General features: G+C 40.9%; 1 pseudogene; it reads left to right on the top strand.

Annotated features, from left to right (window-relative positions):
- Positions 1 to 6871: 6871 nt before the first annotated feature.
- LOC148299635 (T-complex protein 1 subunit epsilon pseudogene) lies at positions 6872 to 12588 on the top strand (annotated as a pseudogene).
- Positions 12589 to 13584: the final 996 nt, after the last annotated feature.

Below are 13584 nucleotides of genomic sequence, written 5' to 3'. Positions count from 1 at the left end.
GAGGGCCATTCTCTTTTTGGACTCAGTCCGGGCGCCGAGGGCCGGAGTTTGATGCAATAAAAGCCGGGTATAATAACTCAAACCAGGCTATTTACCGTTACTTTAACAACATTGCAGGACTGTATTGGTATCATGACCATACGATTGGCATAACAAGGCTCAACGTGTATGCTGGGTTAGTGGGCAGCTATTAAGTTGTCGACCCGTACCTGAGCGCTGAGGAGAAGAGCATTATGAACACATATGGCGACCTTGAGAGAAAATTCTTCACCATAATTGATAAATCCTTTAATACTGACGGAAGTTTGTTTTACAGTCAGGAAACTGAAAATAAAGATTTTCAATCATGGGTTCCCGTATTCTTCGGCAACACAATGACTGTCAATGGAAAAGTATGGCCAAAAGTAAGATTAACCCCCAAAAAGTACCGATTTGTTCTGCTCAACGGATGCCAAAGCAGATTCTTGAACATTTTTTTTGTCGGCAAAGAAACCAACGTCAGATTTCCAATAGATTTGATTCGGCGGGATTCGGACTACTTCAGAAAGCCAGTCAGAGTCACAGAATTTTTGTTGATAAATTCGGCAAGAGTCGAATTTATCATCGATTTATCGAATGCTCGTGAATAGGTCGTAATGAAGAACAACGCGGCTGCTCCATTTCCGATGGGGGCAGAGTAGTTTCTTATTAGTTAATTCACAGGTCAAATCATGTAAGTATAGATAAATAGACCCCGCTCACTTCAGCAAACTTTACTCCCAACAACTCCCACAAATTCCATCAAAAGTTCGATCGTTGGAGACATAAAAAGTAAGCTCTACGAAACGAATCCGAATTATCCAAATTTTGTCAGAATATCCGTTGAAAGCTACGACCCTAATTACTATCCAACCAACAGTTAGTTTAACACCTTCCTATTTAAAAATAACCCAGACCCATTTGCTATCAGTCCATCGACGACAACTCCCTCTTTCAACAGACAAATATCTCTGCCTATAAATCCACAGTCGATAATCATAGGCCAATTGCCTGGATTCACAAACAGAACTGTAACAGGCCAATTGCCCGTATTGGTAGGCCCTACAACAACAACAAAATCAACGATAAAAACTGGTCAGTTACCATAGACAACAACAGTTTTACCATCTTTCAATATGAAATAAAATCAACGATATCCAATCTTTCCGTAAGGATAATTATATTTCTCTGTATTGCTAAACACAGTAAACAGAGAGGACGAGCTTGCATCAATAATGATTGATGGCGTGTCAATGGAATTAGGAAATCGATGCAAGGGCAGCACTTTCAAAATTGGAAAAATTTACGATTTCTATATTATCAATCTCACTGAAGATGACCACCCTATGCACATACATTTGGTTAACTTTGAAGTTGTTGGGAGATTTAGCTTCAATGTCTAATAATATAGAAACTCTTATTTGAAGCTTAATGGCCCGCTCGAGCCCCGAGGATTCGCCAAGCACCCGCAGCAACTCGATCCTCGAAGATTCGCGACTTCTGATGTACGACTTGCGAGCCCCATATAATAGCTCATGCTCGATGTTATTAGTGTGCCTTCAGGACAAGTCACAATTGCCCGAGTCAAATTCGATAGCAGAAATCCCACCGGGTTCCCATTCAATGCAAGATTCAATAGCTATGTTTGGCATTGCCACATCCTCGAACATGAAGACAATGAAATGATGAGATGGTTTTGCCTCGAATGATGAATGAATGACCTTCAAACAATTTATTATTTCAATTGCATTATATTTAATAGTTATTTTGAGTCATGGAAATGTGAGGTGACTTCAAAATAAGGGTGGGTCATGCACAATATGAATTAAATCATCTCTACTGCTATAAAATCCATGAGAAAGAGGAAGACCCCTGATGCTATATTGCTATTATTTGTATTTTATCACTTACTTTATAATAGAATAGAATTTAATACTTAAACAAGTCTTAAAGATCACACGAGTGCTCTGACTCCTGAGTGCTCTTCCACTTCGGTTAATAGAGTCAATTTTCCAAAATTGCAAGGAGGAGGTCATAAAAATTGCCCAAACTAACACTATCTTTGGCTATCGGCTGGATAATAATTATTCATGAAGTACTTCAAGCCAATACTAATGCTTGGTTTAAGCATTTGTTTTCAAGGAGTCTTTCTGATTATCGTTTCCTTCGCTGATTACTGTTTATCTGATAAGGATGCGGTTATGTGAAATTGAAATGCTTTCGATGTCTGCATATTCGATATAAATTTTATCCCTGCATTAGTTTTATTTGTACTCTTGATTTGTTGGGTTCTTGAGCTTCAGGTATCTCGGACCTCCGACGATGCTCATAATTTTGGGGTGCTTTATTGGGGAGTTTCCGACGATGAGTTCATGCAACCATCTGAAACTGCAGGGTCTGTGCCTACGAGGGATGGGATTAACTTTTTAGATGCTCAAGAACACCGGAATGCCCTTTAGGAGTCGAAATTTCTCGAGCCCAGCCTTCATTCCGATTAGATCGCTTGTGAGGGCTTGGTCGAGGATGAGAGGATGTTGCAAAGTAATATTCTATCTGAGCAGTTTCTTCAATTTTTTGGTGCACTCGGATCTCTGTTGCTCGTAGTTGCGGAAGAAGCTGTGATTCAGGATTTCCAGAATGGGCAATCTATCAATCGGGTTGGGCTTTAAAACCTTTTTAATGAGATCAAAGGCATTTTCAAAATCCTCTGTCTTCTCGCAAATGTTGTAAATCTTGGCCTGCAGGGAAGCAATGATTTGGGCTATTTTAATGGTCATTTCTTCGTAGTCTTGACTGTCGATAATCAAGCTATCTGTAAAGAGCAACTCATAAAAAATGCAACCGAATGCCCAGATGTCACTTCGCTCATCCGCAGCAGTCTGGTTCCGCATTTCTGGGCTCATGTACAGCTATGTGCCTACATATGAGTTGGCTCGACTTCTTCTCGAATAGAGCATCTTAGCATCCGTTTAGAAGGAGAGTTATTGGGCCAAGCCCATTTATTTGCTAAGCATTTCCTAGTTGTAACAAACTGCTTCGTCAAAATCGATGAGTTTCAGTTCGGCGAGCCCATTAAAGGTGATGTTGGAGGGTTTGATGTCCCGATGGGCGACTGCCACAGACTTTAAGTACTTGAGAGCTTGGGCCAGCTGGTACATGATTGACTTGATGATGTCGATGGAGAAGATATCGATTTTGCCCTTGATGTCCTCTAAGCTCCCCTTGGTGCAAGGCTCGTATATTAAAAATAATTAATCGTCTCCTCCGATCACATAGTTATAAAATTTGATGATATTGACATGAGAAAGAGCGAGCAGTATTCTGGTTGATCTGATCAACGACTTTTCCTTGCCCAGCTTAAAGATCTGATACTTGGAGTATCTCTTGAGTGCATAATATGCATCTATGGGTCAATTAGTCAAGTACGCGTTTATTTATGCCCGATCAGGAACACTCTACCAAATGAGCCTTCCCCCAACACTCGAATCACTTAAAAATTATCAAATAACTACTCGTTTTTCATTGCCATCATTTATATACTTCTACAAATCAATTTAACACCCACAATTAAAGTGTCAAAACCCACAATTAAAGTATCAACACCAATGCAGAATATCATCTCAAACTCCATATAAATCGATAATCATTGTTTATCTCAGGCATGAAAGCACCTTAATTTACATTTTACTGCTTTGTTGTTTTCAATTGAAAAATATTATTTACGATCTATATAAAACCAATGACTTCAGATAAATGATGCATATTTCATACTAGGACAAGTTTCTGATTTTACAGTTTCGTCAGCCACTCTTCATGCATGAAAAACAAAATTATTAAGGCAAAGTGCATCAAAAGCAAATTAATATTACTAATGGTACATTCATTTGACTATCAACACACATGGTCACTCTTTATAAGTGCTCATTATTTTTCTCATAAAGGCTTCATGAGGAAACTTCCCCCGACCTGTTTTCTTGTATGCCAATCTTTGTTGAATGGATTTTATTCCCTGTGCATCCTACGAATATCGGCAGGGGATTATTTTATCATAAACTGAGTCTTCCAGCCTTTATGTGATTGATACATCCAGGCTATTCATGCTTTTGAGATCCTTAAACAGCGACATTTCGGAACTCAGCTTGGAGCAAGCAGTTGCCTCTTTTTTGTTAATATCTTCAAATTCCCGGGCTGATAGCTACTCAATTTTTTGTCTCGAACCCTCTGTTTCAATATTAATTTTTTGGTGTCGAGCTCTCCACAGGTTTGAATTCATTTCTTGAATGCTCCTTGAGCCTTAAAAAAGGCCTCGATAAAAAGGTTCATCATATTCTTTCTTCGTCATTTAGAGGGACTATCCATCAATTTCTGAGAGTTTTTTGACTTTACTCTTAAACTGGAAGTTCATGCCCGTCATCTCTTCGATTTCTTCCAAACCTCGCTCAAAGTACGAAAGTCTTTTCTCATTATCATTTTTGTCTAAGGCGCTGGCATTCGGGAGGACAAAGCCAGATGAATAAGAGTGATTAGCAGTGTTGCATTTTATGATTTTATAAAGCATTGGAGGCACAATAATGCCATTCTTCTTCAGCACGGTATATTTGTTCTCATAGACCTCCGATATCCCCTCTGTATTATAAAATGGTAACTTGGATGAGGAGTATTCGAGTGGTATATCGGCCCACTCACTATTTCGACTGTCTAGCAAACATTTCTGTCGAGTAATGATCGGCAATAGCGTTCGAAAGTGTTCCAGATGCCGCCATTGTTTTCCCCATTTTGAGGAATTGTGTTTGCAAACGAAAACGTACTCTTTTTTTCGATTTGATCGAAATTATAGTTCCCTGCAGCTGCCATATGCCCTCGATTATAGTTGAAGTTTGCAAATGCCTTGGTCTCGTAGTAGTAATTATCATCGACTAAGAATTTACAATCTTCCTTTGTCTGGGCAAGCGTGGGATCGATGAAGAATGACGCATTTCTTTTGGCATCTCCATTGATCATGCTCTTGTCGAGTATTTAATGGACAGCAAGTGGGGCTCGATGCAGCTGTATAACAGTAAGGAATACCGTGGAGTAGTGTATGATGCAATGCGGGTTGAGTGAGAATGTCCGAGTAATAGGTGAGATTGTGGATTGAGAGAATGTGTGACTAATTGTTTAAACTAACTATGGCTGTACAGTCTGAGTTTGGGTGGAGGACTCAACTTTTTCGATGGGATTCTGCGTTAAATTGTTGGCTTAAGAGTTCAGGCCTATGTAGTACATGAGGCCTCCTGAACATAGTGAGGACAATGCCACAGCAGGATATATCATAGTAATAAATTGTAAGCACAAAGATCGATAACTATCCCATCCTTAGGATTAGTATAAAGCTGGCGCATCTGTAATAAAATTCAAATGCTTTTATAGCAACTGATCTTGTACCTGCGCGAGAGGCCTATTTATGTTTTAGGGCATCATTTAAGGCCATGTTCGAGTTGTTCATCGTCTCAGAACCACATCGTAATCATTCCGAAACGATACTTACCAAATTATATTGGTAGTGCTTATTTTATTACTAAATCCTGAAATTCAAAAATTCAAATTGAATAACAACCCGACACTCTAAGGGCTATTCTATATGTCCCAATTAATTAGATCCCCCATCGTTAACTAACAAGGGAGGAATACGGTCTCTGCATTTGTTCAGTAATCCGCATCTCATCCGCATAAGCCTAAGCACAAACACCCGCATAAGCATAAACACATGCATGAGCATCCACATCAGCGAGCATCCTCATCTGAATCTGCACTTAAATATTGCTATTCAACACAATAAGAGGAGTAGGGTTCATGCAATCAAATTAAAACGAACCCGTCAAATCTCTGTCCGATTGCACAGACTAAAATCCAGAGGACTCATAGCAACCTAACAAGCATTCCGAGTTACAGTCCAGCTCAGCTAATCCAATAGTTGTATCTGTCGCATAACGATATCGTGCATCCTACAAACCTACGCAGCTACTGCAATTTGCGGTGTCTCAATCTCAGCTATAATGCGATCGACAGTCTTCCATAGGTGCTCGAATAGCTTAGGCATTTGGCGTGCATTTAGCGCATAAGCATCAGAAGAAACAAATTAGAGTATGGATACCAAGATGAGATTGCCAAAGTGACGATCAAGACTATCAGAATGGTCGACGATTGGGATTTGGGAGACTCTGCGACCATTAAATCTGTGTTCAATATTGCTCACCAAATTGGGATGCTGTTTATCCCTGCACTAGCTGCATTCAGGCGAATAATGGAGCAAATGGCAGAGACGTAACATCAGAAGTACCCTCTCCGGCATAAATAGCAGAAAGGATCATAAAATGCTGATAAAATGTAATTGCTCATGGCCAAATTAGCAGCAATCTTTGGCAATAATAAAAATGGTAAAACTTATTATCTGGCAGCCGATCGTATGAAGGTACTCATGCGAATCATGCTGCCTATCGTAACTGTACTTGAATACGAGAATGAGATCTCGACTAATACCAAGAATATGAGTGCTTGCTTATCAAAATAGTTCACCGGCACAGTGAAGTGCATCATGCTGAAATTCACGCATCGCAACAACCACCATTTTGTATCGACGCTTCTCAATGATAAGGCCATGCTTGGAGATAAAGGCGCAAATTTAGATAAAGATGGAATCGATATTGATAGTTTGGTGAGTAAGTTCGGCCGAATATTTCATGCGCATCGAATAGACATGCGTGATCATGAGAATCCTGGAAAATACATCTCCAAGCTACAAACAACACTCGTTTCCTAGCATCCGTACTTTCAATACATTACTGCTGCACACAAATAGAATGTGGATATCAGCATGAACATCAGCATGGACATGGACATGGGCATGGACATGAAGAGTGCTCGCTGGGATGAGAGAGAGAAGAGCAACATCCGCCAATTGAAGCGGCAAAGCATGGAAGGCAAAAAAGATGAGTAGACTCCGCATTTTGATAAGTTGCCAGTCATTGTCTACGAGAGAAGCTATCTCTAGATACTGTAATAGATATTAAATGAAAGAGTCGGCCATTTGCTTCGATCATATAAAATGCAGAAAAACAACAGCAACAACTGCAACAGCAGCCAGCATCAATATTTAGATCAGACTCTACAAAAGAAATAATAAATATAGGCAGCATCTTTCAATGCAGATACAAAACAAAGCAGGAAACTGATGAGTGAGAGCAAAAAGTATATATAGCAGCAGTCGGACTGTGCTAACGATCCGCCCCACAATACCGAGCATTAAACCATAAAGAAGTGCATTAGTCACAACAAGAGAAGCCCATTAGTCGAACGTGAGGCAGCATCCCTTAAGAATTTGAATAAGTATTCGCTTTATGAAATAAATCTTGCTTACAAGGTGCTTATCTCGCTGAAAGCCAATTGGAAGATTCGCCCTCATTATTCGAGAAGCAACTAATGTTCTTGATATGCATCCGAGGATCTATAGTGTAATGAAAATATAGGTGAGTTGATATCATGAGTTAGCAGGGTGAATGCTGCCATTTTAAATGAGCCGGCCTAAGCTGCTCAGCTTCGATTGCTACAGGAATCGCCCATTAAGCTCTTTCTATTTGCTTATCATGTCCTCAGGGACTACTGGCAGACTTTAATTCAACTCAGAGGGCTCATTGGTGAAAAGCTGATGTTTCTTGTGCCATCCGTTTGCGCTGAATGCTTCCTCAATATTGAACAATTGCTGCTACTTGCGCTTGTCAGGCCAATAAAAGTCATTATCGTTTCCGTCGTCAAATTAAAGGAGGGGGTCTTCATTGGGCAAAAATATTATTGACTCAGAGGCATCAATTTTATCGCATGCGCCCACCTTTTATTTCTTGTTCTTGCTATTTTTGATGCTGCTATGGCAGCCTCCAAACGTAAAGTTGCTCTTGCCACTGTTGCTGTTGTTGAAGCTGGCGTTGTTTATGCTGCTGTTGCTTTTTAAATTGGATATTCTATGAATCAGACTGCTATTGTTTTCAGCTGTATCCTACTTGCTCGATAGGAGCTTGCAATCCGAGTTGGTTTCGACTTCCAAACACTTTTTATAATCGGAGCAATAATCCATGCGAAAATCTGGGGTGCTGCTCTCTAAAAGGCTCTCTCCTTCTTCTCCGATGCCGAATTTAGCACTCTAATTGTGGTCGGCCATCAGCTGCATTTAGTTTGATTGGCCAGAATCGGCCATAGTTTATATATAGCTCGTCATGCATCTTATCTTCTTGTGGTCGGCAACTTTCGTGTTGCTTTGATGGCCATTGTTGATTTTCATGGAGTAAACCAAAGTTACAGTCTTATTCTGTGGCTGCTTTGAGGCTGAGTTTATCTAGTGCCGCGCTGAGTCCTGAAAGATTGAGTTCCTTTGAGTCAAGGGCTTTATAGAGTGTTCAAAGGAGTGTTGCAGGGATTGCATCGGATGTTGCAAGATCGGGCTCCTTTTTATATTGCTGTTACTGTAATTGAACCTGATCTTCGGTTTCGTATTTATAGGGCTGAAGCATACTTTGTTTTGGCTGCTATCGCGACTGCGAGGACTGCGACTATTATGGCTGTTACTATTACTATGGCTGTTGGTGTTGCTGTTACTGTTGCTGTGATCCCTGAGGCTATAACAGTGAATGCTAGTGTTGTTGCGAGGGGCGCTATTCATATTTCTGGTCATTTTGTTTCCACTGCAGTCGATGCTGGTATGGCTATGAGCATTGAAGTCATGCTTGGGGAGGGTATCAGTATTGATCGAAGCATATGTCGACTAGTTTCGCTACGTTTTGCTGCAATTCATGTGATTGATCTGATCATTTTAGATCCTGGCCATGATTACTTGCCGATGCTCGCACATCCTCTCTCTCATGGGATTTACACTAATTCGATGGCACAGGTTGCCAGGAATGCAATGTCGGCTTTTACTGGCAAGCTACCTGATGAGCAAGTTCACAGAGTTCAAGCTCATCGAATGAATATTCATTCTAGCGTACTCTCTGATACTCCCCAAATATCTGGTCAGTTACTTTGTGATGTATTGTGGCAAGCGCTGGCTCAAAAACAGCTTGAAAACAGGTTCCACAAAGCTTAAAATGTGCAACAATCGAGGGACTACTTTCTGCCCTAAATTTGCGGATAACTGTAAATCAGTGGGCGTCCTTCCGTTTCGTTAACTCATGAGGCTGGGATAAGTAGTTTGTTGATGCTTCTGCGAGGGGAACATATGCTAAAAGTGGTACTTTAAATCAAACAGGACTTTCCAGCTGCCTTTGGAGTCCATGCCACACATCATCTCATCGAGATGAACGCAGCCAGTTTTGTGGACGATAGCTTGGTATCCCATCATCGTTTCGATTAACATGTACAGAATATCTCCCATTTCACATTGCCCTATCGCATTACTTATTCCTACTGGCAGCCTTTACACTATTACTCGGTAAGTTTTAGTGAATCGCCCAGCCGCCTCCGGTATGAACCCGCAGAAGGAGCTTGATGGCTTGCGAGTTTATTCACAGATGCAGTAGGACAATACGTTGGTTATTGGCAGAGTGGTACTTTTGGCCCACTGGAGCAGGTTTCGCAGCTCCGCCTCTTAGTGATGGGAGTGCACAGAAACAAAAGATAGTGAGCATTAAGAAGTGATTTCAGGAAAGCGAAGAGATGGGACTTGGATTTCGGGTTTCAGTTGAGCCATTGCCGGTTAGTGATTAATATGTAAATATTTTGATAATGAGTATTGTAGTTTGATCGATGCCAATAAATATAACGATCGCCAGCAATAATCAATAGTTGCATCTGGCACTCATATTGAGGCTAACGAGCGAATTTACGACAAGAACCATACCTTTGAAGAAAATACATGTATTATAAAAGGTTGATGTAGCTTCGGAAATGCCGACAATTAATAATATTATTGGCTGGGTTATATCACAAATATCGTATAATTGCGGATATCTACTCTGGTCACATATACCTATTATATGCGAATAAACTAATTATTATCCCACGTTTAGCATTTATAATAGCCATACTCGCACATGCGCTCAAACCTTCTCTCTTCGATATCACGCATATGTGTCTTCATCTTCCTGCTCTGCCCAGCCATCTACAGTATCGATTTCAACGTGGAAATCGGAGCGAATTAGCGTTTTTGCTTTTACGAAGTGTTTGGTATTTCCATATTAATATCCGTAGATCTCGATCAGAAGTATTCGTTCATCGCCAAAGCTCACACCTCAAATCAATTTTAAGTGGAAGTCAGCATGATCGACGGACGATAATGGAAACAAGTATTCTACCAGAACAGCACAGCCGATTATAGAAGGCTCGTGAAGGTGCACAAGCTCGCATCTGCCCCCTCCACATACTCCTTCTGTCTCAGAAACATGGAGGATACGATAGGCACATTCAACCTCACCTCGAACTCTGGCATTTAAGTCATGGAAATGCACTAGCTGCCCGATCTCGATGATGCTGCCAATCTTGAAAGAGAGCTTAACTGGCTGAGTTCCCAAAATGATGCTCTCCGGGAAAGAGCCATGAACCTGGTCGGACTCCGCACTACCAACGAGGAAATTACAATGATGGTGGGCACAAAGATGATCCTATTTGCTGTTGTCGGCCTAGTTGTGATTCTGGTTGTTAATTTCATGTTTTATAAGTCGCTCAAGCAGACCTTCAAGGACAGAAAACTGATTTGAGTATTCATAATCCAATATTTCAATCAATTCAATCATCCATTATTTCAATCAATTTAATCAATTCAGCAGTCCCAATCGGTTCAACCTCCCGAGTTGGGATATGAATATAAATTCTGCTGAGATAATATATTTATCGTTAATTTCATATCGATTTACCAAACTATCATGGCTTCCCCAAAACACTCCAAATAGTTATTGAACAATTTCGAACACTTGAGCCCGGACTAATCAGGGTTCATACGGAAGGAAGTGTTGCTCAAAGCAGCATTGTATACAGGAGACAACTACGATAGAACTATCATCTGCAAAGAAATCTAAAACTGCGATGATCTCATCAGTCTCGAAAAGTACTTGCTCATATTCGAGCAAGCCGCTATCCATGAGAATAGAATCTTAGCCAACTAGTCGCTGTTTAGACTGTATGACCAGGAGGCCAAAGGCTTCATTAATGAGGCTGATCTGAGGAGGGCTGTCGAAATAGGGGGAGTCTATTTAAGCTAGTAGGAAATAAAGCAGATGATGGCAATGTCCGAGTCTGAGCCTGCAAAAATAACTCTCGAATAGTTCGCATAAATTATGGATGATCAAGGACTATGGTTCTGATTCTGAAGAAAAGGATGCGGGATTGAACCATGAGACTCAAAACGAAACCTGATTATCGATGAGTGCATGTTTGTATTCAAATGTAAGCTAATTATAAATTCTGAAAGGATATTTACTTATATAATTGAATATTTTTAAAAAGATTTAAAAATAAAATGAGCTTGGCATTCGATGAGTATGGGCGACCCTACATTGTCCTCCGGGAGCAGAATTCTAAAGTGAGAATCAAAGGAATAGACGCAATTAAAAGAAATATTCTTGCGGCCAAATCTGTCGCCAATAGTTTGAGATCATCCCTCGGACCTAAAGGCCTCGATAAGCTTCTGGTCTCTCCCGACCAAGAAGTCACTGTGACCAACGATGGAGCCACCATCTTGGAAAAGATGGAAATACAGCACCCAGTTGCGAAGCTCTTGGTTTAACTCTCCAAAAGTCAAGACAATGAAGTAGGTGACGGGACAACAGGAATCGTCGTATTAGCAGGAGCCCTTCTCTAGTAAGCAGAGAAGCTCCTCGACAAAGGTCTTAATTTCATAATTTAGGTATCCACCCCTTAAAAATATCTGACGGCTTCGATATTGCGGCAGAGGTAGCCACGAAGAGACTCGAATAGTTGAGCGAAGAAATAACTTTCACTCGGGATTCATATGAGAACCTGGTGGACGCTGCATGTGTATCTCTTGGTTCCAAGATCGTGTCCAATGATCAGAAGAGACTCGCCGAAATTGCAGTGAAGGCTGTGATGATTGTGGCCGATTTGGAAAGAAAGGACGTTAACTTAGACCTGATAAAGATTCAAGAGAAAACAGGAGGCAGCATTGAAGACACAATACTCATCGAGGGCATTCTCATCGATAAAGAGTTCTCTCATCCCCAAATGCCGAAATAGGTCAAAGATGCCAGAATTGCTATATTGACATGTCCATTCGAAGCACCCAAGCCCAAGACAAAGCACAACATCGATATCACAAGCGCCTAGTCATTCCGAAAGCTGTATCAACTCGAACAGAAGTATTTTGCGGATATGATTGGCCACCTGCAGAAGAACAACTGCAATGTGGCCCTTTGCCAGTGGGGATTTGAAGATGAGGCCAATCATTTGCTGCTCCAAAATAAACTGCCAGCCGTCCGTTGGGTCGGAGGTATTGATATTGAACTCATTGCTATGGCAACAGGTGCCCGAATTATTCCAAGGTTTGAGGAAATAACTCCCGAAAAATTAGGAAAGGCAGGAACTATCAGATAGTTGCAATTCGGGACTGGCGACGAGAGGATGCTTGTTATTGAGTAGTGCGCAAACTGCAAGGCTGTGACTATTTTGGTGAGAGGGGGGTCTAAAATGATAGTCCAGTAGGCCGAAAGGTCAATCCATGACGCTCTGTGCGTTGTCTCGACACTTATTCGCTGCAATAAGATCGTTTGGGGTGGAGGAGCTTCCGAAATTGCTTGTGCTTTGGCCGTAGCGAATTATTCTAACTCAATCGACTCGACTGAGCAGTACGCTGTTCGAGCCTTTGCCGATGCCCTTGAGCAGATTCCGATGGCTTTAGCCGAGAATTCAGGCTTGAACTCATTGAAGTCGCTTTCGAATGCAAAGTCGTTGCAAGTCTAAACAAAGTAAGCTATTTACGGAATCGATTGCACAGGATTCGGCGAGACAAACATGAAGAAAAACAAAGTGTTCGAAACATTACTGTCAAAGAGAGGACAAATTCAATTGGCCACACAGGTTGTAAAGATGATCTTGAAAATCGACGATGTCATCGAGCCAGGAAGAGTTGAGGAATGATAATTAGCGTCCTGTATCATTATGTCAATATTAACTAGTGCTTATATCAAGACCATTGATTATAAATTTAAACGATAGCACTCAGCGCCAATCATATCAAGGCTTTCATTTAAAAGATGCTCAACAAAAATCAATAGGCAAGCGAGGCCGAGTAGATATCAGAGTAAATCAGCATCGACGCCAACCCTAAATAATAAGACATCCTCGAATAGATAGAATCTGAGAGGGTCACTGAGTAGATCGAAGATGACATCACAGCTCTGCAGAAGAAGCTGAATAAATCTCCATTGTTCTTTTATGTGAAGTTCGGCTCATCCTACCTCTTCAGTTTCAAACACAAAGAATGTATGCACTCCCTTTAATATAGTAATTCCTCATCTCGCCAAAACAATAGCTTTGGCAATATTTTAAATTGCCGTTGCGCTTTTCATTTGGTTCGCGCTTCAGATCCCT

The sequence above is a fragment of the Brachycentrus maculatus genome, unplaced genomic scaffold (assembly GCF_059751285.1).
Source record: "Brachycentrus maculatus isolate JH-2025_06_01 unplaced genomic scaffold, ASM5975128v1 h1tg001034l, whole genome shotgun sequence".
NCBI lineage: Eukaryota > Metazoa > Arthropoda > Insecta > Trichoptera > Brachycentridae > Brachycentrus > Brachycentrus maculatus.
This window is presented reverse-complemented; position numbering and strand designations above follow the sequence as displayed.